Below are 27,429 nucleotides of genomic sequence, written 5' to 3'. Positions count from 1 at the left end.
ATTACAAATATATAATAAAAATGGTGTCAAAAAAGCCATCTAACCTACACTGACTATCTCCCACTAACTATCTGTATTACAAACCGGATTCCAAAAAAGTTGGGACACTAAACAAATTGTGAATAAAAACTGAATGCAATGATGTGGAGATGGCAAATGTCAATATTTTATTTGTAATAGAACGTAGATGACAGATCAAACGTTTAATCCGAGTAAATGTATCATTTTAAAGGAAAAATACGTTGATTGCAATTTTCACGGTGTCAACAAATCCCAAAAAAGTTGGGACAAGTAGCAATAAGAGGCTGGAAAAAGTAAATTTGAGCATAACGAAGAGCTGGAAGACCAATTAACACTAATTAGGTCAATTGGCAACATGATTGGGTATAAAAAGAGCTTCTCAGAGTGGCAGTGTCTCTCAGAAGCCAAGATGGGTAGAGGATCACCAATTCCCACAATGTTGCGCAGAAAGATAGTGGAGCAATATCAGAAAGGTGTTACCCAGCGAAAAATTGCAAAGACTTTGCATCTATCATCATCAACTGTGCATAACATCATCCGAAGATTCAGAGAATCTGGAACAATCTCTGTGCGTAAGGGTCAAGGCCGTAAAACCATACTGGATGCCCGTGATCTCCGGGCCCTTAAACGACACTGCACCACAAACAGGAATGCTACTGTAAAGGAAATCACAGAATGGGCTCAGGAATACTTCCAGAAACCATTGTCAGTGAACACAATCCACCGTGCCATCCGCCGTTGCCAGCTGAAACTCTACAGTGCAAAGAAGAAGCCATTTCTAAGCAAGATCCACAAGCTCAGGCGTTTTCACTGGGCCAGGGATCATTTAAAATGGAGTGTGGCAAAATGGAAGACGGTTCTGTGGTCAGACGAGTCACGATTCGAAGTTCTTTTTGGAAATCTGGGACGCCGTGTCATCCGGACCAAAGAGGACAAGGACAACCCAAGTTGTTATCAACGCTCAGTTCAGAAGCCTGCATCTCTGATGGTATGGGGTTGCATGAGTGCGTGTGGCATGGGCAGCTTGCATGTCTGGAAAGGCACCATCAATGCAGAAAAATATATTCAGGTTCTAGAACAACATATGCTCCCATCCAGACGTCATCTCTTTCAGGGAAGACCCTGCATTTTTCAAAAAGATAATGCCAGACTACATTCTGCATCAATCACAACCTCATGGCTGCGTAGGAGAAGGATCCGGGTACTAAAATGGCCAGTCTGCAGTCCAGATCTTTCACCTATAGAGAACATTTGGCGCATCATAAAGAGGAAGGTGCAACAAAGAAGGCCCAAGACGATTGAACAGTTAGAGGCCTGTATTAGACAAGAATGGGAGAGCATTCCTATTTATAAACTTGAAAAACTGGTCTCCTCGGTCCCCAGACGTCTTTTGAGTGTTGTAAGAAGAAGGGGAGATGCCACACAGTGGTGAAAATGGCCTTGTCCCAACTTTTTGGGGATTTGTTTACACCATGAAATTCTGATTCAACATATTTTTCCCTTAAAATGGTACATTTTCTCAGTTTAAACTTTTGTTCCGTGATTTATGTTCTATTCTGAATAAAATATTAGAAGTTGGCACCTCCACATCATTGCATTCAGTTTTTATTCACGATTTGTATAGTGTCCCAACTTTTTTGGAATCCGGTTTGTATATATATAAGCTAACTAACTATCTATCCAATGTAATGACACGGGAAAGCAGAGATCACAGCAACACCTCAATCAATATTTTGTGGAAGCAGGTGTATCAAACCCCTTAATCAGTATTTTGTGGAAGCAGGTATATCGCGCCCCTCAATCAGTTTTTTTTGGGTGCAACAGGTATATCACACCCGTTGCAAATAGTTGTTCCAATAACGCTTGTCCCTCTATATACCTGCGGTATCGCAGCAGAACCGCACACAACTGCTGCACAATACAAATGCACTATAATATACTTTCTATGTTATAATATACTTTCTAAGTATATCACACCCCTCAGTATATCACATCTATCGATAGCACACCTATACCAGTCCTTAAAATGACTTTTGTGACCCTATTAGCTAGCGTTTGGTGTCCCTAACAGTCTGCCCCTGCTCCACAAAGCAACCTTTCCCTACACTGGCAAAACACAGAATGTAAAATGGCTGCCAAATCGGTTTCTTTTATAGGGTAGGTGTGTGTCCATGTGCTGAAATGTCTCAATTGGCTGTCCTGTCCCACCTGATGGATGTGTCATGGGTCAACGTTCGGCACAATGCAAAAGAATATGGCACATGCGAACATCGCCATATGTTCGCATGTTAGGCGAATCGCGAACGAGCAAAGTTTGCTGTGAAATGACTGCCGGGAACACAGCAAGGCCATCTCTATTGGCCAGCACACTGGGATTGGTCCCTCAAGTTGGTTAAAAATCCTGCATTATGCAGCTGTAGCTTCCAAGCCTTCACACTTAGATTGGGTCACCAAGTGAGAAGAATATGTTTTAGGCTTGTTTCACATTTGCGTGAAACAGATCCGGCACACAAATTAATTCGTAACAAATTGAATTTCTTGTCAAAATTCTGCGAAGCTGCTGAAACAAGTGTTTCAAAACTTTGCTCATCTCTAATAATCAACACCCCCCACCCCCCAAAAAAAAGATTAAAAACGTGTGAAATAAGGAAACAGATTTGGGCCTAAATGCTTATCACTCCCAGATACTTTTGTGCTCTACCCTATCTATTGGTGTAGTACTCACATATACAGTATTTTTAATATATTATCCCACTTATTAAACCTGACAGGGCACACCTGTGAAGTGAAAACCCTTTCAGGGGACTACCTCTTGAAGCTCATCAAGAGAATGTCAAGAGTGTGCAAAGCAGTAATCAAAGCAAAAGGTGGCTACTTTGAAGAACCTAGAATATGACATATTTTCTGTTGTTTCACACTTGTTTGTTATGTATATAATTCAACATGTGTTAATTCATAGTTTTGATGCCTTCATAGTCATGAAAATAAAGAAAACTCTTTGACTGAGAAGGTGTGTCCAAACTTTTGGTCTGTACTGTATATGGGTTATATGCCCCAGGTTTTATGTGTATAATTTGCTATGTATGTATATACTGTATATATATAGATATGCCCAATTGTCTGTACATATATATATATATATATATATATATAAAAAGAAAAACGTATATATATAAGCCTAAATGTGGCCAAATCATGCCCCCAATCACGGTGCCCCCGCCAGCCTAATCCTCCTGCATTCTCCTGCAGGGGGAAAGCGACACCAGATGGCTGGACAATTATGTACAGCTGCGGTCACTTCAAAAGGCAAAGGATCAATAAGATCCTTTTGCCCTTTGTTAAACATCTCCAGCAGGGCTGGACATGTTTTACATAACAGAGATAGGGGAACAAATGTTCCCCTGCCTCTGTTTGTTAAATACTTCCGATGCGGTAATAACAGCACCTGGGGTATGCAGGCGCTTCACAGGTGGGAGGATCAAAGCATTCCCCCGCCTGGAAGCACGCTACACATTCCTCTGAAGGCACGTGCAGGGATGTGCGGGCTGGTGCGGGGACGTCATATCGTCGCGCCGACCCACTTGTTCTTGCCTATGGCATTCGCGGACGCCTCAGCGTGGGCTGCTCGTGAGCAAGCGCCGCCAGATTTAAATAGTCCGCCGGTACTGCCCTCTTCAGTTGAGCAGTGCAGCCAGGACAAGAGAATCCTCCCCTAGAGACAAGCAACCCTGGAAGGCAAGCATTAACCCCTGGGCTGGAATAAATATCCTTTCCTATTCCCTATACCACCAACAAATCCCTACTTATTCCCTATACCACCAACGTCCTAATTAACCCCTTCCTGCCATATCCCACTGCCACCAATTTCCTACCCTGCATTCTCTGCTATTCCCCTGCCCTGCATTCCTACCCACTTCCACCTATTGCTGCTGTACCCCTGATCCCCCTTGCATTAACCCCTACAATCTCTGTTCCCCTGAAACAGCCCCATTCATTTCCTGTATTCCCAACAGTTACCCCTTCACCAACCCCCTGCTGTACCCTTACAGCAAATATTGTGTTTAACCCCTTGTTTCCCCATACGGACAGAGTATATAGCCAGGTTGGGCGGGTTGATGCTATTTATGTGTGTATGTAATTGTTGAAGTTTAGGTAGAGTTTGGGGTAGAATATTAGAATATTGTACTGTGTGTAGCGTAGTTTAGATGTATTATAGTGTTGCTAATGTATTACTGTGTGCGACTATAAGTATATACATTTATATGTCCATTGATCTAAATATATATAATTATAGCAATAATAGACGTGTAATTGTTTTAATAAATTCCTTTTATTATTCAAAGTACAGCGTATAGTCATTTATTGTAGTAGTCGCCGCCATAGTAGTAATTTGCACGTTGTTCAGGGAATTAGGTAAGGCAATGGAGGTAGTTTCTTTTAAGGTATAAATAGGCAGAGTCATCAATAGATGACTCAAGCCTATTTATGAATATTAATTATTGAGATCACCAAAAATTTCAATAATTTATATTTCTTTTAACATTGGCGAGCCAGGCCCACTGATAGGAATTTGTGTCTGTTTTTGGCTTTGGTGAAAAAAATCGCTTACTCCGTGAACTAGGCAAGAGAGACGCGGTCAGTGGTTTCTGAGCGTCCAGGGCCTGACAGTTTGGACAGAACGCGATTTTTCAATCAGAGCTAAACGCAGACCAAAATCTACAGCAGAGAATCTAAATCAATTCTGATTTTTGTGTATTAATTATTTTTGGATTGCCTTATACGCCCAGTGAACACTGGTTAAAAGCTGTCACATACCATCACTGAGAGAGAACCATCACCGTTGGAGCGGAACAGAAGTCCTGCTGGTCAGGAGAAGGCGTTCCGGATATTAGAGGACCTTCACCACGCAGCAACCAAGGACAAGAAAGTACAGCACCAAAGAAGATGGCCTCTCATCAAAAAGGGAGTATGGACTTCTCCACACTGCAACACCTAGGCAAACACAGTACATTCAATACCATCATCCCCACCAGTTACAAATCTACAGAGCTGCTATGGTCCACTTTGTTGGACCAGGCATACGCTCACGATAAAATTTGTATTAGTAAAAGTGTTTTCAATAAAACCAACAAACGGCTCCAAATGTTAGCTAAATTGGTTTACACCTTTGAGGATACCATTTGGAAGCCAGAACACGCAGAGACACAGCACAACAAGGGCAGAGGAAGTTTCCAACACAGCAAGCTTTCACTGCAATTGTTGTGTTGAGAACAACAAACATGTACACACATTAGAAACTCAACTGCAAGAAAAGGCCCAGTGTACATTCGAGAGGGGCAGAGAGATTTGTGTGTTAGAGTCTAGACTCTCGGACAAAGAGAGTTTCTACTCTGACATGGACAAAAAGCTGCTCAGACTGTACACTGAGATAAATCAGTTACGGACACACTGATTGTTCAACTTCGAGAGGACCTGGCTGAAAACGCAAACCATTGCGGATTTGCATCACGTAATCTCGAATCTGTCACGACATGGTTTGCGTTTTGGGAACGGCACAGGGGGAGACAGCGGTGACGGCGCCAAGGTCTCCCACGGATCAAAAATCCGACGCAGTAGACACTAGGGGACAGGTGGAACGGACGCTACATTTCACCCCAACACCCAGGGAAAACAGATATAGCAGCCGCTTCCAGGATCAGGACAACATTGGGGAGAGGAAAGTGGTTGGCCATTTACCACTTCTAATCAGCCAACGCGTCCAGAAAGACAGGAGGAGTTTTATCCTAACCATTCCAGTATGGAAAGGATAAATTTCCTGTTACGGATATGCAAGGAGTTCCCAAAATAGGATCCCTATGTAGATCCGTTCACTTCATGCGATATTTTTGAAGGTCATTGTAACAAATATCGTATGGAGTTATTCAAATTGTGGTTACCTACACACCTGAACCAAAGGTATGAGGTAACGGGGAGGACGCAACCCAAGAATGGACAGTTTTATGATAAGGAGGAACGTCTCTCCATACTCATGCGACTGGCAACGGGCCATTGGGACGTCACTCCAGATATCCTGTCTAAGTTCAAACCCACTATACAAGATGAGCCTTTGTCTGTGTAGTCCATTTGAAGCTCTGTTCAGACTGGTTACAAAAGATCAAGGTATCGGAATTCCACAGAGTATGATACGAATGTTTGTGGAAAAATTCCCATACCTTGACACTGCAATCTGGCTAAGTGCAGCTAGTGAGCCTTGCCTCATGGATGCGGCCATGATTATTGAGCAGGATAGACAGGATACACTGCACAATAAAAAATTGGTCAAACTGAGGGAGTGTGTGCCTGTACACGTTAGATCTCAAGATGAACGTGTACAACACACCAATTCCAATTCAACTGTTCGCCCCACGGCCCCACCATTGGAAAAGACAGGAAGCCAAAGCTTCCTGTGTTTACAACATGAGCGCATAAATAAGAATTGTCCACAATGGCCATACAAGGTCACAACCCTCCACATCAACGTCAATACCGCTTTCCGCCAGAAGCCACCCATTCAATTATGCAAACAAAATGGTAGAGCAGCACAACCGGACCTCTTGACCAAAACCGGAATGCAACAGCCGTGATGGGACCGCAGGTCCACAGCAGTCCAGAGACAGCAATGAAAGATGGAGGTCACAGCAGCATATCCAGTGCGTCTTTTATTGGAAGCCTTGAGTGCACACACAAACAAAATACGATGTTTCGGCTACGCAGTAGCCTTTGTCAAGTATACAAATGGTAAAAACTGGCAAGATTAAATACATATATATGATCACTCCTACAACATGTTAGAGCCAATCATTTGGAGGCTAGCCCAATCAATACATCTGTGCAATTAAAAGTAGCCTCTTCAGTAATCTGGCCGTCTGAAATACATAATGATATAAATGTGTACCTGAATCATATAAAAAATCATCCGACATCGCCAGACATACTCAGACCTACTTCGACGTCTGACCGATTGCAATGCGCATGTCCATGACATCATACCGCTGCCATCGTAATGTGCTGCCGTCAGTCACGTGCATAATGTGTCATCAAGTCACATGATGATCACGTGACGGGTGCAAGGTCCTTTGCACACATAAAAATGCAGCCACATGGAAGGTCCTATAAACGGACATCGCTGCTATGCCTATGTGTGTCAATGGGGACAACATCATGTCTCACACATAGACAACATCACAGGGATAAAGCGATACATCCACTTTGCATAAAATGGATATTCCATAAGGTTGGACACATGTCACGCATGACCATCTAACAATTAGTAGATCTAGGAAGTTAAGCATGATTCCAACAGAGTCGGAGGAAACAATGTATCAGATACACATCATTTTTTATATATATTGTGAATAAACATGTGAAAATAGTGACCAAACAAACAAAAAAATAGAAATATACCATAAACTACCTTAAAAAACATTTTCTATACTGAGTCAGACATGAATAGAACTCGACCTATCTATACTGTTCACATTAAATTCAATATGGAGTCCCTGGCTCTGTACAGAAGGGTTACAAAGGATCAAGGTATCGGAATTCCACAGGGTATGATACGAATGTTTGTGGAAAAATTCCCATACCTTGACACTGCAATCCGGCTAAATGCAGCTAGGGAGCCATGCCTCATGGATGCGGCCATGATTATTCAGCAGGGTAGACAGGATACACTGCACAATAAAAAAATCGGTCAAACTGAGGGAGTGTGTGCCTGTACACGTTAGATCTCAAGATGAACGTGTACAACACACCAAATCCAATTCAACTGTTCGCCCCACGGCCCCACCATTGGAAAAGACAGGAAGCATTCGATGCTTCCTGTGTTTACAATATGGGCACATAAAGAGGAATTGTCCACAATGGCCATACAAGGTCCCAACCCTCCACCTCAATGCCAATACCGCTTTCCGCCAGAAGCCACCCATTTAATTATGGACATTGTCCAGGAATTGAAAACTAGGGGTGTGGTCATAGAGGGCAATTCAAAATGCAACAATGCCCCCTCTATGAATTCCTCCTCCGAGAAGAGCCATCACTCAAAGAAAGGTTGGTCTGATGCTCTATCTTGAAAAGAGACCTGTCCTCGGCCCCCATATTGGCCACTTCCCATCCAGAAGGGGAAATGGCCATACAGGCGCATGCATGGATAGAGTCGATCTCAGCGGTCCTTCTGCAACAGATAGGATACGAGACTAGACCGCTGGGATACTTCTCCAGGCTGCTTTCGCCTGTTGAACGAGGGTTCGATGAATGTGCCAAACAACTGGCAGACATACACTATGCCGTCAAAACCACAGAGCATATTGTAGGCTTCAGGCCCCTCACCTTGCAGACTCCACACTCTCCTTTGGCCCTCTTGCTCCATGATACACTCCTTGGAGTCTCCCAGAAGAGATTCGGGAGGTGGATTATGGATCTCAGTGGCCGGAGTCTACAGGTGAACCACAAAGCCAAGTATGTTCTGTCCCAGTTACTGAACCTGACTGGAACTGAACATGACTGTGGCCAACCAGCACAAATCAATGCACCACAAATGTTCAGGACCGATAGACATCCAGAATACAGAGTAATTTTTGTTGATAGCTCTCAATTCTATATGGATGGGACGTATGTGACAGGTTTTGATGTACTGGATGAGACCACAGGTACCCAGAGTCTCGTCAGGTTGCCAGGTCACATGTCGGCACAGCGGGCAGAACTGGAGGCGGTCAAAGAAGCTCTGCTTCTTCAACCCCCAGGGAAACTATATATATATATATATAGAGACAGTTCATGTGTAGTTCGCTCCCTCACCCTGCACCTGGACACATGTAAAAGATAAGGATTTGTGGACAGCCAAAACAAACCTCTGGCTCATGTATCGGTCCTGAAGGAACTGTGGGAATGGGGCATGGCACACCCAGCGGAAGCATCCATCATTAAAATCCCTGCACATCATAAAGGGGACAAGCCTTTGACGCTAGGCAACATCAAAGCGGATGAATTGGCCAAACTAGCAACAGTGTCTGGGATCCTTCAGAAACCGCTACCAGCTTACCGGATTGCAGTAAGCGTAACCAACCTGGAAGGAGGAATAATCCAAAGATCCTCTTCTAATGACACACATCACAGCACCACAGCATCCCTGGTCAACCCGACAAGGGATCCTTTGTTATGATACCGGTACACAGCAACTTCCTCTTCCGGTGATTCCGCAGCATCTGCAAGCAGAAATGACGAGACTGAACCAAAAACTGTTTGGACACCTTGGCCGGGATAAACTTTCGGCTCTCCTGAGGGACAAATTATACTGACCAGAAATGTCTAATACAGTGGAAGAGGTCACTCAAAAGTGACTGGTATGCTCTCAGGTTAACCCAAGGGCATCAGCCCTGAAGCCGGTGTTGCAGCGAATTCCTCCTGCAGATGGTCAGTGGTCCGCAATCCAAATAGATTTTATCGGACCTTTACCAACAGGAAGTCGTAACTGTTGTTACGCACTGGTGGTAGTGGATGTCTTCTCTAAATGGGTAGAAGCCATTCCCATGGTCAATGATTCGGCTGCAACCACTGCCCGTGTTCTCTGGGAACAGGTTCTGTCATGATGGGGTATCCCCAGAGTGATAGAGTCAGACAGATGAACCCATTTCACGGCGAAGGTAATGAAAGCGCTTTGTGGTCTTTTAGACATAGAGCAAAGGTTTCATGTGCCTTACCACCCTCAGTCTGAGGGCATCGTTGAACGGATGAACCAGACCATTAAGACACGGTTTTCCAAAGCACTACTGGAGAAAGGTTCCTCATGGGTAACCTCTCTTCCCGTCGTGCTAAAGGGTATCTGAGCTACCGAGGCTACCAGTACCGGTATCACTCCATTTGAAATCATGACCGGACGCAAAATGCCCCTATGCCTGCCCAATGACCTCTAGTGTCGGAGCACATGAAGAACGCCATTTCTAGAGACATGTTTCTCCAACAGGTTCAGCATAACCTGAAGGAGTTACTGCCTCATGCTGCAATACAGCTAAACAAACCGTAACTACAGGGGGAGACACCGATGCCCGCTGTAGGAGAAATGGTGATGGGGAAAATCTTCCGTCAGGCCGGTCATTGGAATGCAAACTGGGAAGGACCCTATCAGGTCCTTGAATTAATGGGTGACACAATGCTGAAGGTACAAAGGCCGCTTACAACCAAGAAAAAAATCCTGTAGACGACAGGAAGTTTTTTGGATTCGCATCGACCAGGCCAAGGCCACCCGAGCCTCCCCAACTATATATATACAGTTGCAAGAAAAAGTATGTGAACCCTTTGGAATGATATGGATTTCTGCACAAATTGGTCATAAAATGTGATCTGATCTTCATCTAAGTCACAACAATAGACAATCACAGTCTGCTTAAACTAATAACACACAAAGAATTAAATGTTACCATGTTTTTATTGAATACACCATGTAAACATTCACAGTGCAGGTGGAAAAAGTATGTGAGCCTTTAGACTAATGACATCTCCAAGAGCTAATTGGAGTGAGGTGTCAGCCAACTGGAGTCCAATCAATGAGATGAGATTGGAGGTGTTGGTTGCAGCTGCCCTGCCCTATAAAATACACACACCAGTTCGGCTTTGCTTTTCACAAGAAGCATTGCCTGATGTGAATGATGCCTCGCACAAAAGAGCTCTCAGAAGACCTACGATTAAGAATTGTTGACTTGCATAAAGCTGGAAAGGGTTATAAAAGTATCTCCAAAAGCCTTGCTGTTCATCAGTCCACGGTAAGACAAATTGTCTATAAATGGAGAAAGTTCAGCACTGCTGCTACTCTCCCTAGGAGTGGCCGTCCTGTAAAGATGACTGCAAGAGCACAGCGCAGACTGCTCAATGAGGTGAAGAAGAATCCTAGAGTGACAGCTAAAGACTTACAAAAGTCTCTGGCATATGCTAAGATCCCTGTTAGCGAATCTACGATACGTAAAACACTAAACAAGAATGGATTTCATGGGAGGATACCACAGAGGAAGCCACTGCTGTCCAAAAAAAACATTGCTGCACGTTTACAGTTTGCACAAGAGCAACTGGATGTTCCACAGCAGTACTGGCAAAATATTCTGTGGACAGATGAAACCAAAGTTGAGTTGTTTGGAAGAAACACAAAACACTATGTGTGGAGAAAAAGAGGCACAGCACACCAACATCAAAACCTCATCCCAACTGTGAATTATGGTGGTGGAGGCATCACAGTTTGGGTCTGCTTTGCTGCGTCAGGGTCTGGACGGATTGCTATCATCAAAGGAAAAATGAATTCCCAAGTTTATCAAGACATTTTGCAGGAGAACTTAAGGCCATCTGTCCACCAGCTGAAGCTCAACAGAAGATGGTTGTTGCAATTGGGACAACGACCCAAAGCATAGAAGTAAATCAACAACAGAATAGCTTAAATAGAAGAAAATACACCTTCTGGAGTGGCCCAGTGAGTCCTGACCTCAACCACATTGAGATGCTGTGGTATGACCTCAAGAAAGACATCCCAAGAATATTGCTGAACTGAAACAGTTCTGTAAAAAGGAATGGTCAAGAATTACTCCGTTGTGCACGTCTGATCTGCAAATACAGGAAACGTTTGGTTGAAGTTATTGCTGTCAAAGGAGGTTCAACCAGTCATTAAATCCAAGGGTTCACATACTTTTTCCACCTGCACTGTGAATATATACATGGTGTGTTCAATAAAAACATGGTAACATTTAATTATTTGTGTGTTATTAGTTTATGCAGACTGTGATTGTCTATTGTTGTGACTTAGATGAAGATCAGATCACATTTTATGACCAATTTGTGCAGAAATCCATATCATTCTAAGGGGTTCACATACTTTTTCTTGCAACTGTATGTATACGCATGAAATGGGACGGCACTCCAAGACTTGAATATGTGATGTCTTTATTCACCCATGTGGAACAGTAGCAACGTTTCAGCTCACAACTGAGCTCAGTTGTGAGCTGAAACGTTGCTACTGTTCCACATGGGTGAATAAAGACATCACGTTTTTCAAGTCTTGGAGTGCTGTCCCATTTCATGCGCATATTAAGGGTGAGAAGCTTATTTCCTTGGACGTTGCACCTGAGCCAGTTTACTGGTGCCGCCCAATTTTTTCTTTTTATTTTCTTTTATATATATATATATATATATATATATATACAGTACAGACCAAAAGTTTGGACACACCTTCTCATTCAAAGAGTTTTCTTTATTTTCATGACTATGAAGGCATCAAAACTATGAATTAACACATGTGGAGTTATATACATAACAAACAAGTGTGAAACAACTGAAAATATGTCATATTCTAGGTTCTTCAAAGTAGCCACCTTTTGCTTTGATTACTGCTTTGCACTCTTGGCATTCTCTTGATGAGCTTCAAGAGGTAGTCCCCTGAAATGGTCTTCCAACAGTCTTGAAGGAATTCCCAGAGATGCTTAGCACTTGTTGTCCCTTTTGCCTTCACTCTGCGGTCCAGCTCACCCCAAACCATCTCGATTGGGTTCAGGTCCGGTGACTGTGGAGGTCAGGTCATCTGGTGCAGCACCCCATCACTCTCCTTCATGGTCAAATAGCCCTTACTTTCAAAGTTTTCCCAATTTTTCGGCTGACTGACTGACCTTCATTTCTTAAAGTAATGATGGCCACTCGTTTTTCTTTACTTAGCTGCTTTTTTCTTGCCATAATACCAATTCTAACAGTCTATTTAGTAGGACTATCAGCTGTGTATCCACCTGACTTCTCCTCAACGCCACTGATGGTCCCAACCCCATTTATAAGGCAAGAAATCCCACTTATTAAACCTGACAGGGCACATCTGTGAAGTGAAAACCATTTCAGGGGACTACCTCTTGAAGCTCATCAAGAGAATGCCAAGAGTGTGCAAAGCAGTAATCAAAGCAAAAGGTGGCTACTTTGAAGAACCTAGAATATGACATAATTTTAGTTGCTTCACACTTGTTTGTTATGTATATAATTCCACATGTGTTAATTCATAGTATTGATGCCTTCAGTGTGAATCTACAATTTTCATAGTCATGAAAATAAAGAAAACTCTTTGAATGAGAAGGTGTGTCCAAACTTTTGGTCTGTACTGTATATACACTGCTCAAAAAAATAAAGGGAACACTTAAACAACACAATGTAACTCCAAGTCAATCACACTTCTGTGAAATCAAACTGTCCACTTAGGAAGCAACACTGAGTGACAATCAATTTCACATGCTGTTGTGCAAATGGAATAGACAACAGGTAGAAATTATAGGCAATTAGCAAGACACCCCCAATAAAGGAGTGGTTCTGCAGGTGGTAACCACAGACCACTTCTCAGTTCCTATGCTTCCTGGCTGATGTTTTGGTCACTTTTGAATGCTGGCGGTGCTTTCACTCTAGTGGTAGCATGAGACTGAGTCTACAACCCACACAAGTGGCTCAGGTAGTGCAGCTTATCCAGGATGGCACATCAATGCGAGCTGTGGCAAGAAGGTTTGCTGTGTCTGTCAGCGTAGTGTCCAGAGCATGGAGGCGCTACCAGGAGACAGGCCAGTTCATCAGGAGACGTGGAGGAGGCCGTAGGAGGGCAACAACCCAGCAGCAGGACCACTACCCCCGCCTTTGTGCAAGGAGGAACAGGAGGAGCACTGCCAGAGCCCTGCAAAATGACCTCCAGCAGGCCACAAATGTGCATGTGTCTGCTCAAACGGTCAGAAACAGACTCCATGAGGGTGATATGAGGGCCCGACGTCCACAGATGGGGGTTGTGCTTACAGCCCAACACCGTGCAGGACGTTTGGCATTTGCCAGAGAACACCAAGATTGGCAAATTCGCCACTGGCGCCCTGTGCTCTTCACAGATGAAAGCAGGTTCACACTGAGCACGTGACAGATGTGACAGAGTCTGGAGACGCCGTGGAGATTGTTCTGCTGCCTGCAACATCCTCCAGCATGACCGGTTTGGCATTGGGTCAGTAATGGTGTGGGGTGGCATTTCTTTGGAGGGCCGCACAGCCCTCCATGTGCTCGCCAGTGGTAGCCTGACTGCCATTAGGTACCGAGATGAGATCCTCAGACCCCTTGTGAGGCCATATGCTGGTGCGGTTGGCCCTGGGTTCCTCCTAATGCAAGACAATGCTAGACCTCATGTGGCTGGAGTGTGTCAGCAGTTCCTGCAAGACGAAGGCATTGATGCTATGGACTAGCCCGCCCGTTCCCCAGACCTGAATCCAATTGAGCACATCTGGGACATCATGTCTCGCTCTATCCACCAACGTCATGTTGCACCCCAGACTGTCCAGGAGTTGGCAGATGCTTTAGTCCAGGTCTGGGAGGAGATCCCTCAGGAGACCGTCCGCCACCTCATCAGGAGCATGCACAGGCGTTGTAGGGAGGTCATACAGGCACGTGGAGGCCACACACACTACTGAGCCTCATTTTGACTTGTTTTAAGGACATTACATCAATGTTGGATCAGCCTGTAGTGTGTTTTTCCACTTTAATTTTGAGTGTGACTCCAAATCCAGACCTCCCTGGGTTAAAAAATTTGATTTCCATTTTTTTATTTTTGTGTGATTTTGTTGTCAGCACATTCAACTATGTAAAGAACAAAGTATTTCAGAAAAATATTTAATTAATTCAGATCTAGGATGTGTTATTTTTGTGTTCCCTTTATTTTTTTGAGCAGTGTATATATATATATATATATATATATATATATATACTTCTATAAACCTAAATGTGGCCAAATCATGCCCCCAATCACGGTGCCCCCCAGCCTAATCCTCCTGCATTCTCCTGCAGGGGGGAAGTGACACCAGATGGCTGGACAATTATGTCTAGCTACGGTCACTTCAAAAAGGCAAAGGATCAATAAGATCCTTTTGCCTTTTGTTTAACATCTGCAGCAGGGCTGGACATGTTTTACATAACAAAGATATGGGAACAAATGTTCCCCTGCCTCTGTTTGTTACATACCTAAGGTGCTGTAATTACAGCACCTGGGGTATGCAGGCGCTTCACAGGTGGGAGGATCAAAGCATTCCCTAGCCTGAAAGCGCGCTGCACATTCCTCTGAAGGCGCGTGCAGGGACGCGCGGTCTGGTGCTGCGATGTCATATCGTCATGTCGCCCCACTTGTCCTTGTCTGTGGCGTGCTCGCACGCCGCAGTGCGGGCTGCTCAGGTGCGAGTGCCACCAGATTTAAATAGTCCAGCGGCACTGCGCTCTTTAGTTGAGCCGTGCAGCCAGGACAAGAGAATCCTCCCCTAGAGACGAACACCCCTGGAAGACAAGCATTAACCCCTGGACTACAATAAGTATGATTTTCTATTCCCTATACCACCAACAAATCCCTACCTATTCCCTATACCACCAACGTCCTAAATAACCCCTTCCTGCCATATTCCACCACCACCAATCCCCTGTCCTGAATTTCCTGCTATTCCCCTGCATTCCTACCCACTGCCACCTATCCCTGCTGTACCCCTGATCCCCCTTGCATTAACCTTTACAATCTCTGTTCTCCTGAAACAGCCCCATTCATTCCCTGTATTCCCAACAGTTACCCCTTCACCAACCCCCTGCTGTACCCTTATAGCAAATATTGAGTTGAACCCCTTGTTTCCCCATACGGACAGAAAATATAGCCAGGTTGGGTGGGTTGATGCTATTTATGTGTGTATGTAATTGTTGAAGTTTAAGTAGAGTTTGGGGTAGAATATTAGAATATTGTACTGTGTGTAGTTTTGGTGTATTATTGTCACTGCCAGTTCTGTGAGAAGGTCTGGCAGACGTTCTTCTCTACCTCTTGTATGACGTTCTTTGTTTTGGTTTCACTTTGTCATCTCCTTTCCTTCCTTTATATTCCCTCCCATACTGCCTCACTTTGCGGTTTATACTACTTTCTGGATGAAGTGTTCACTGCTGGAGGCTGCTGCTGCTGTTTGCTCAGATAAGTCTTTTCCTTTATTGTGTTTCATTGCTGGCTTGATTCTAGGTGACCCTGACTCTGTCCGTATTAAGTGCAGGGAGCCGGTGGTCGTGTCCCCTCACTATTATAGGGTTTTCAGGTGTCATACAGTCTTAGGTACATGGGCATGCAATCGTCTACCATTGAGACCCTTGCATGTGTATAGCAGTCAGGGAGAGCTCTTAACCACCTCCGGACCGCTGTACGCACAGACGCGTCCTGGAGGTGGTTGATTCATTCCGCCTGGACGCATATACGCGTCATCTCGCGAGACGCGAGATTTCCTGTGAACGCGCGCACACAGGCGCGCGCGCTCACAGGAACGGAAGGTAAGAGAGTTGATCTCCAGCCTGCCAGCGGCGATCGTTCGCTGGCAGGCTGGAGATGTGTTTTTTTTTAACCCTAACAGGTATATTAGACGCTGTTTTGATAACAGCGTCTAATATACCTGCTACCTGGTCCTCTGGTGGTCCCCTTTGTTTGGATCGACCACCAGAGGACACAGGTAGCTCAGTAAAGTCCCACCAAGCACCACTACACTACACTACACCCCCCCCCCCCGTCACTTATTAACCCCTTATTCACCCTTGATCACCCCTGATCACCCCATATAGACTCCCTGATCACCCCCCTGTCATTGATTACCCCCCTGTCATTGATCAACCCCCTGTAAAGCTCCATTCAGACGTCCGCATGATTTTTACGGATCCACTGATAGATGGATCGGATCCGCAAAACGCATCCGGACGTCTGAATGAAGCCTTACAGGGGCGTGATCAATGACTGTGGTTATCACCCCATATAGACTCCCTGATCACCCCCCTGTCATTGATTACACCCCTGTCATTGATTACCCCCCTGTAAAGCTCCATTCAGACGTCCGCATGATTTTTACGGATCCACTGATAGATGGATCCGATCAGCAAATCGCATCCGGACGTCTGAATGAAGCTTTACAGGGGCATGATCAATGACTGTGGTGATCACCCCATATAGACTCCCTGATCACCCCCCTGTAAAGCTCCATTCAGATGTCCGCATGATTTTTACGGATGCACTGATAGATGGATCCGATCCGCAAAACGCATCCGGACGTCTGAATGAAGCTTTACAGGGGCATGATCAATGACTGTGGTGATCACCCCATATAGACTCCCTGATCACCCCCCTGTAAAGCTCCATTCAGATGTCCGCATGATTTTTACGGATGCACTGATAGATGGATCCGATCCGCAAAACGCATCCGGACGTCTGAATGGAGCTTTACAGGGGGGTAATCAATGACTGTGGTGATCACCCCATATAGACTCCCTGATCACCCCCCTGTAAAGCTCCATTCAGATGTCCGCATGATTTTTACGGATGCACTGATAGATGGATCCGATCCGCAAAACGCATCCGGACGTCTGAATGAAGCTTTACAGGGGCATGATCAATGACTGTGGTGATCACCCCATATAGACTCCCTGATCACCCCCCTGTAAAGCTCCATTCAGATGTCCGCATGATTTTTACGGATGCACTGATAGATGGATCCGATCCGCAAAACGCATCCGGACGTCTGAATGAAGCCTTACAGGGGCGTGATCAATGACTGTGGTGATCACCCCATATAGACTCCCTGATCACCCCCCTGTCATTGATTACACCCCTGTCATTGATCACCCCCCTGTAAAGCTCCATTCAGATGTCCGCATGATTTTTACGGATGCACTGATAGATGGATCGGATCCGCAAAACGCATCCGGACGTCTGAATGAAGCCTTACAGGGGCATGATCAATGACTGTGGTGATCACCCCATATAGACTCCCTGATCACCCCCCTGTCATTGATTACCCCCCTGTCATTGATTACCCCCCTGTAAAGCTCCATTCAGACGTCCGCATGATTTTTACGGATCCACTGATAGATGGATCGGATCCGCAAAACGCATCCGGACGTCTGAATGAAGCCTTACAGGGGCATGATCAATGACTGTGGTGATCACCCCATATAGACTCCCTGATCACCCCCCTGTCATTGGTTACCCCCCTGTAAAGCTCCATTCAGATGTCCGCATGATTTTTACGGATGCACTGATAGATGGATCGGATCCGCAAAACGCATACGGACGTCTGAATGAAGCCTTACATGGGCGTGATCAATGACTGTGGTTATCACCCCATATAGACTCCCTGATCACCCCCCTGTCATTGATCAACCCCCTGTCATTGATCACCCCCCCTGTCATTGATCACCACCCCTGTCATTGATCACCACCCCTGTCATTGATCACCCCCCTGTAAGGCTCCATTCAGACATTTTTTTGGCCCAAGTTAGCGGAATTTTTATTTTTTTTTCTTACAAAGTCTCATATTCCACTAACTTGTGTCAAAAAATAAAATCTCACATGAACTCACCATACCCCTCACGGAATCCAAATGCGTAAAATTTTTTAGACATGTATATTCCAGACTTCTTCTCACGCTTTAGGGCCCCTAGAATGCCAGGGCAGTATAAATACCCCACATGTGACCCCATTTCGGAAAGAAGACACCCCCAGGTATTCCGTGAGGGGCATATTGAGTCCATGAAAGATTGAAATTTTTGTCCCAAGTTAGCGGAACGGGAGACTTTGTGAGAAAAAAATAAAAAATATCAATTTCCGCTAACTTGTGCCAAAAAAAAAAATTTCTATGAACTCGCCATGCCCCTCATTGAATACCTTGGGGTGTCTTCTTTCCAAAATGGGGTCACATGTGGGGTATTTATACTGCCCTGGCATTCTAGGGGCCCCAAAGCGTGAGAAGAAGTCTGGTATCCAAATGTCTAAAAATGCCCTCCTAAAAGGAATTTGGGCACCTTTGCGCATCTAGGCTGCAAAAAAGTGTCACACATCTGGTATCGCCGTACTCAGGAGAAGTTGGGGAATGTGTTTTGGGGTGTCATTTTACATATACCCATGCTGGGTGAGAGAAATATCTTGGTCAAATGCCAACTTTGTATAAAAAAATGGGAAAAGTTGTCTTTTGCCAAGATATTTCTCTCACCCAGCAAGGGTATATGTAAAATGACACCCCAAAACACATTCCCCAACTTCTCCTGAATACGGCGATACCACATGTGTGACACTTTTTTGCAGCCTAGGTGGGCAAAGGGGCCCATATTCCAAAGAGCACCTTTAGGATTTCACAGGTCATTTACCTACTTAACACACATTAGGGCCCCTGGAAAATGCCAGGGCAGTATAACTACCCCACAAGTGACCCCATTTTGGAAAGAAGACACCCCAAGGTATTCCGTGAGGGGCATGGCGAGTTCCTAGAATTTTTTATTTTTTGTCACAAGTTAGTGGAAAATGCTGATTTTTTTTTATTTATTTTTTTTTATACAAAGTCTCATATTCCACTAACTTGTGACAAAAAATAAAAACTTCCATGAACTCACTATGCCCATCAGCGAATACCTTGGGGTCTCTTCTTTCCAAAATGGGGTCACTTGTGGGGTAGTTATACTGCCCTGGCATTCTAGGGGCCCAAATGTGTGGTAAGGAGTTTGAAATCAAATTCTGTAAAAAATGACCTGTGAAATCCGAAAGGTGCTCTTTGGAATATGGGCCCCTTTGCCCACCTAGGCTGCAAAAAAGTGTCACACATGTGGTATCTCCGTACTCAGGAGAAGGTGGGGAATGTGTTTTGGGGTGTCATTTTACATATACCCATGCTGGGTGAGAGAAATATCTTGGCAAACGACAACTTTTCCCATTTTTTTATACAAAGTTGGCATTTGACCAAGATATTTATCTCACCCAGCATGGGTATATGTAAAAAGACACCCCAAAACACATTCCTCAACTTCTCCTGAATACAGAGATACCAGATGTGTGACACTTTTTTGCAGCCTAGGTGGGCAAAGGGGCCCACATTCCAAAGAGCACCTTTCGGATTTCACAGGTCAATTTTTACAGAATTTGATTTCAAACTCCTTACCACACATTTGGGCCCCTAGAATGCCAGGGCAGTATAACTACCCCACAAGTGACCCCATTTTGGAAAGAAGAGACCCCAAGGTATTCGCTGATGGGCATAGTGAGTTCATGGAAGTTTTTATTTTTTGTCACAAGTTAGTGGAATATGAGACTTTGTATGAAAAAAAAAAAAAAAAAAAAAAATCATCATTTTCCACTAACTTGTGACAAAAAATAAAAAATTCTAGGAACTCGCCATGCCCCTCACGGAATACCTTGGGGTGTCTTCTTTCCAAAATGGGGTCACTTGTGGGGTAGTTATACTGCCCTGGCATTCTAGGGGCCCAAATGTGTGGTAAGGAGTTTGAAATCAAATTCAGTAAAAAATGACGAGTGAAATCCGAAAGGTGCTCTTTGGAATATGGGCCCCTTTGCCCACCTAGGCTGCAAAAAAGTGTCACACATCTGGTATCTCCGTACTCAGGAGAAATTGAGGAATGTGTTTTGGGGTGTCATTTTATATATACCCATGCTGGGTGAGAGAAATATCTTGGCAAAAGACAACTTTTCCCATTTTTTTATACAAAGTTGTCATTTGACCAAGATATTTATCTCACCCAGCATGGGTATATGTAAAAAGACACCCCAAAACACATTCCTCAACTTCTCCTGAGTACGGGGATACCAGATGTGTGACACTTTTTTGCAGCCTAGGTGGGCAAAGGGGCCCATATTCCAAAGAGCACCTTTCGGATTTCACAGGTCATTTTTTACTGAATTTGATTTCAAACTCCTTACCACACATTTGGGCCCCTAGAATGCCAGGGCAGTATAACTACCCCACAAGTGACCCCATTTTGGAAAGAAGAGACCCCAAGGTATTCGCTGACGGGCATAGTGAGTTCATGGAAGTTTTTATTTTTTGTCACAAGTTAGTGGAATATGAGACTTTGTAAGAAAAAAAAAAAAAAAAAAAAAAATCATCATTTTCCGCTAACTTGTGACAAAAAATAAAAAGTTCTATGAACTCACTATGCCCATCAGCGAATACCTTAGGGTGTGTACTTTCAGAAATGGGGTCATTTGTGGGGTGTTTGTACTGTCTGGGCATTGTAGAACCTCAGGAAACATGACAGGTGCTCAGAAAGTCAGAGCTGCTTCAAAAAGCGGAAATTCACATTTTTGTACCATAGTTTGTAAACGCTATAACTTTTACCCAAACCATTTTTTTTCTACCCAAACATTTTTTTTTTATCAAAGACATGTAGAACTATAAATTTAGAGCAAAATTTCTATATGGATGTCGTTTTTTTTTGCAAAATTTTACAACTGAAAGTGAAAAATGTCATTTTTTTGCAAAAAAATCGTTAAATTTCGATTAATAACAAAAAAAGTAAAAATGTCAGCAGCAATGAAATACCACCAAATGAAAGCTCTATTAGTGAGAAGAAAAGGAGGTAAAATTCATTTGGGTGGTAAGTTGCATGACCGAGCAATAAACGGTGAAAGTAGTGTAGGTCAGAAGTGTAAAAAGTGGCCTGGTCTTTCAGGGTGTTTAAGCACTGGGGGCTGAGGTGGTTAAGGTTTTAAAGGGCTCATCTATAGGCTCCTTAGTTTGGGATCAAGCCAGTCGCTCATTTATTTATAAGTTCCAGCTATCTGCAACTTCATCCGTGACAATTATACTGTTGTTAATGTATTATTGAGTGTGACTATAAGTATATATATTTTTATATCCATTGATCTAAATATATATAATTATAGCAATAATAGACTGTAGACGTGTAATTGTTTTAATAAATTCCTTTTATTATTCAAAGTACAGCGTATAGCCATTTATTGTAGTAGTCGCCACCATAGTAGTAATTCGCACGTAGTTCAGGGAATTAGGTAAGGCAAATTAGGTAGTTTCTTTTAAGGTATAAATAGGCGGAGTCATCAATATTAATTATTGAGATCACCCAAAATATCAATAATTAATATTCCCTTTAACATAGGGAGAAAAATAAGGTAAATTCAAACATGTGGAAACTGAAAATACGTCTAGACGATTGAGACGTGATGCTCAATTTGGACTTAACATATATATATACCCACAGGTATTGTTGCAGTAATTACATATATATATGAAGCTTAATTATATTGAAAGCATTCCCTCCCAAAAAAAATAAAAATTGCGACTTTATGGAAACGAAAAATACGTAAATAAATAATTGAGGCGTGACCCTCAATTTGAACATGACAAATACAGGAAGATTGCTGCACATCGTGGGTATGGCTGCAGTAATCACATACATAAAAAAAAAAAAATATATATATATACACTGCTCAAAAAAATAAAGGGAACACTTAAACAACACAATGTAACTCCAAGTCAATCACACTTCTGTGAAATCAAACTGTCCACTTAGGAAGCAACACTGAGTGACAATCAATTTCACATGCTGTTGTGCAAATGGGATAGACAACAGGTGGAAATTATAGGCAATTAGCAAGACACCCCCAATAAAGGAGTGGTTCTGCAGGTGGTGACTACAGACCACTTCTCAGTTCCTATGCTTCCTGGCTTATGTTTTGGTCACTTTTGAATGCTGGCGGTGCTTTCACTCTAGTGGTAGCATGAGACAGAGTCTACAACCCACACAAGTGGCTCAGGTAGTGCAGCTTATCCAGGATGGCACATCAATGCGAGCTGTGGCAAGAAGGTTTGCTGTGTCTGTCAGCATAGTGTCCAGAGCATGGAGGCGCTACCAGGAGACAGGCCAGTACATCAGGAGACGTGGAGGAGGCCGTAGGAGGGCAACAACCCAGCAGCAGGACCGCTACCTCCGCCTTTGTGCAAGGAGGAACAGGAGGAGCACTGCCAGAGCCCTGCAAAATGACCTCCAGCAGGCCACAAATGTGCATGTGTCTGCTCAAACGGTCAGAAACAGACTCCATGAGGGTGATATGAGGGCCCAACATCCACAGGTGGGGGTTGTGCTTACAGCCCAACACCGTGCAGGATGTTTGGCATTTGCCAGAGAACACCAAGATTGGCAAATTCGCCACTGGCGCCCTGTGCTCTTCACAGATGAAAGCAGGTTCACACTGAGCGCATGTGACAGACGTGACAGAGTCTGGAGACGCCGTGGAGAATGTTCTGCTGCCTGCAACATCCTCCAGCATGACCGGTTTGGCATTGGGTCAGTAATGGTGTGGGGTGGCATTTCTTTGGAGGGCCGCACAGCCCTCCATGTACTTGCCAGAGGTAGCCTGACTGCCATTAGGTACCGAGATGAGATCCTCAGACCCCTTGTGAGACCATATGCTGGTGCGGTTGGCCCTGGGTTCCTCCTAATGCAAGACAATGCTAGACCTCATGTGGCTGGAGTGTGTCAGCAGTTCCTGCAAGACGAAGGCATTGATGCTATGGACTGGCCCGCCTGTTCCCCAGACCTGAATCCAATTGAGCTCATCTGGGACATCATGTCTCGCTCTATCCACCAACGTCACGTTGCACCACAGACTGTCCAGGAGTTGGCAGATGCTTTAGTCCAGGTCTGGGAGGAGATCCCTCAGGAGACCGTCCGCCACCTCATCAGGAGCATGCACAGGCATTGTAGGGAGGTCATACAGGCGTGTGGGGGCCACACACACTACTGAGACTCATTTTGACTTGTTTTAGGGACATTACATCAAAGTTGGATCAGCCTGTAGTGTGTTTTTCCACTTTAATTTTGAGTGTGACTCCAAATCCAGACCTCCATGGGTTGAAAAATTTGATTTCCATTTTTTTATTTTTCAGAAGTATTTCAGAAGAATATTTAATTAACTCAGATCTAGGATGTGTTATTTTTGTGTTCCCTTAATTTTTTTGAGCAGTGTATATATATATATATATATACAGTACAGACCAAAAGTTTGGACACACCTTCTCATTCAAAGAGTTTTCTTTATTTTCATGACTATGAAGGCATCAAAACTATGAATTAACACATGTGGAATTATATACATAACAAACAAGTGTGAAACAACTGAAAATATGTCATATTCTAGGTTCTTCAAAGTAGCCACCTTTTGCTTTGATTACTGCTTTGCACACTCTTGGCATTCTCTTGATGAGCTTCAAGAGGTAGTTCCCTGAAATGGTCTTCCAACAGTCTTGAAGGAATTCCCAGAGATGCTTAGCACTTGTTGGCCCTTTTGCCTTCACTCTGCGGTCCAGCTCACCCCAAACCATCTCGATTGGGTTCAGGTCCGGTGACTGTGGAGGCCAGGTTATCTGGCGCAGCACCCCATCACTCTCCTTCATGGTCAAATAGCCCTTACTTTCAAAGTTTTCCCAATTTTTCGGCTGACTGACTGACCTTCATTTCTTAAAGTAATGATGGCCACTCGTTTTTCTTTACTTAGCTGCTTTTTTCTTGCCATATTACAAATTCTATCAGTCTATTCAGTAGGACTATCAGCTGTGTATCCACCTGACTTCTCCTCAACGCAACTGATGGTCCCAACCCCATTTATAAGGCAAGAAATCCCACTTATTAAACCTGACAGGGCACATCTGTGAGGTGAAAACCATTTCAGGGGACTACCTCTTGAAGCTCATCAAGAGAATGCCAAGAGTGTTCAAAGCAGTAATCAAAGCAAAAGGTGGCTACTTTGAAGAACCTAGAATATGACATATTTTCAGTTGTTTCACACTTGTTTGTTATGTATATAATTCCACATGTGTTAATTCATAGTTTTGATGCCTTCAGTGTGAATCTACAATTTTCATAGTCATGAAAAATTTTCATAGTCATGAAAACTCTTTGAATGAGAAGGTGTGTCCAAACTTTTGGTCTGTACTGTATATAGAATCCAGAAGAAGGACGGCACTCCAGTAAGGTGAAAAAAATGATGATGCCTTTATTCAACTGATCGATGTGCCCGATCGATGTATGTGTCCCCTGATCCACATGGAATATGTAATTTATAAATGCACTTGCAATGTGTAACTATGTGATATATATGTTTTTTTATCCAGCACTTAGTGTTTTGCACTTTCTTATCATGATATTGATTTGTTTTGTGAACACACCCGATGTGGGATGTGTCTTCAGGATTTATTCACATGTTTGTAATTGTGTAGCCACCCCCAGAGATGGGTGTGCCTTTGTTAATTGATTCACTTATAAGTTTGTTTCCACTCACCTTGTATCTCTGCTTGAAAATGGCTCATTTAGAGCCGAAACGTTGCACCGGATGGTTGAATAAAGGCATCATCATTTTTTTCACCTTACTGGAGTGCCGTCCTTCCTCTGGATTCTATTTGTGGGGTGAGAGGTCTATACCCTAGGATCGTGCACCCTATTTTTTATTTATTTATAGCCAGTGCCGCCATTTTTCCTTTTTATATATATATATATATATATATATATACACACATATACATACTGGTTAATCATATGTTTAACCACACAAAAAAGAATGATTTCTGTGAAAATGAGGGGGATAGAGGATGAAAGTATATTCTTGAAGGTAGCTGCTTTTGAGGTTCACCTGCCCTTCTGATAATAGGCACAGCCACAGGTGCTGTCCCCTCTTTTCCTGTCTGTCCGCTGCCCTGCTTCTGTCTATTGTAGACAACACACACAATTCTTCTTTGGAAACCTAGCCTTTCCCTTCACTGTCCCTGGCAATAAGCTTGATTGATTGATTTCTGACAATCCCTGGTTATTTTTTTTTCACTGTCCCTGACTCCCTAACATCATTTTCCAGCCAGACACTATCACATATAACTACCCTCTTTCACAGCCCTGCACAGAATGACATTCTGCTCGTTCTGCTAGGGCACCTCCCTGCCTGCTGCAGCACTGATTGGTTCATCCAGGTTGTCTGTCAGCCTGGGAGCCAATTAGGGCAAGCTCTCTTCCCCACTTCCTCTCAGGGTCATGTGAGAACCCTTCTTTTTCCTCCCTAGTGCTTTTTTCCTGCCGAAATGTGCACCTGGAAAAGTTTGGGTTTGTCTGCCTTCTGAAAAATAACAAAATTCGGACCGAACTCGGTTCAGTCCGCATTAGTTAGCTCATCCTTAGTGTACACATTTTTTTAATTAATTTTATTCTGTGACATTTTCTGTGTTGTAGTCGCTTAAATAAGTAACTATGGTTACAAGACAAAAATTTCTCTGCATGCAGTATCAAATATTGCATACTGTACAGTGAGGAACAGAAGTATTTGAACACCCTGCGATTTTGCAAATTCTCCCACTTAGGAATCATGGAGGGGTCTGAAATTCACATTGTAGGTGCATTCCCACTCTAAGAGACAGAATTTATTTATTTTATTCAGGAAATAACATTGTATGATTTTTTAATAATTTATTTGTCTGGCACTGCTGAACATAAGTATTTGAACACCTGAGAAACAGCAATAATTCTGGCTCTCAAAGACCTGTTACTGTGCCTTTAAAAAGTCCACCTCTACTCCACTCATTAATCTAACTTAGTAGCACCTGTCTGAGCTCTTTAAAGACACCTGTCCACCCCACAGTCAGTCAGACGCCAACTACTACCATGGGCAAGACCAAAGACCTGTCAAAAGACACCAGAGACAAAATTGTGGACCTCCACAAGGCTGGAAATGGCTACGGGGCAATTGCCAAGCAGCTTGGTGAAAATTGATCAACTGTTTGAGCAATTGTTAGAAAATGATAGAGGCTAAAGATGACTGTCAGTCTCCCTCAGACTGGGGCTCCATGCAAGATCTCAGCTCATGGGGAATCACTGATGATAAGAAAGGTGAGGAATCAGCCCAGAACTACAAGGGAGGCGCTGGTCAATGGCATGAAGAGAGCTGGTACCACAGCTTCAAAGTCACTGTCAGTAGAACACTACGCCATCATGGTTTCAAATCATGCATTGCACAGAAGGTTCCCCTGCTCAAGTCATCACATGTCCAGGCCAGTCTGAAGTTTGCAATTGACCATCTGGATGATCCATAGGAGGCATGGGAGAAAGTCATGTGGTCAGATGAGACCAAAGTAGAACTTTTTGGTCTAAAGTTCACTCGTCGTGTTTGGAGGAAAAAGAAGGATGAGTTGCATCCCAAGAACACCATCCCTACTGTGAAGCATGCTTTGGGGGTGCTTTTCTGTGAAGGGGAGAGGACAACTGAACTGTATTAAGGAGAGGATGAATGGGGCCATTTATTGTGAGATTTTGAGCAACAACCTCCTTCCCTCAGTCAGAGCATTGAAGATGGGTCGTAGCTGGGTCTTCCAACATGACAACGACCCGAAGCACACAGCCAGGATAACCAAGGAGTGGCTCAGTAAGAAGCATATCAAGGTTATGGAGTGGCCTAGCCAGTCTCCAGACCTAAATCCAATAGAACATCTTTAGAGGGAGCTGATACTCCATGTTGCTCAGCGACAGCTCCGAAACCTGACAGATCTAGAGGAGATCTGTGTG

This window comes from Bufo bufo, chromosome 1 (genome assembly GCF_905171765.1).
Source record: "Bufo bufo chromosome 1, aBufBuf1.1, whole genome shotgun sequence".
NCBI lineage: Eukaryota > Metazoa > Chordata > Amphibia > Anura > Bufonidae > Bufo > Bufo bufo.
The sequence above is the reverse complement of the archived record's forward strand: the minus strand, read 5'-3'. Positions refer to the sequence as shown.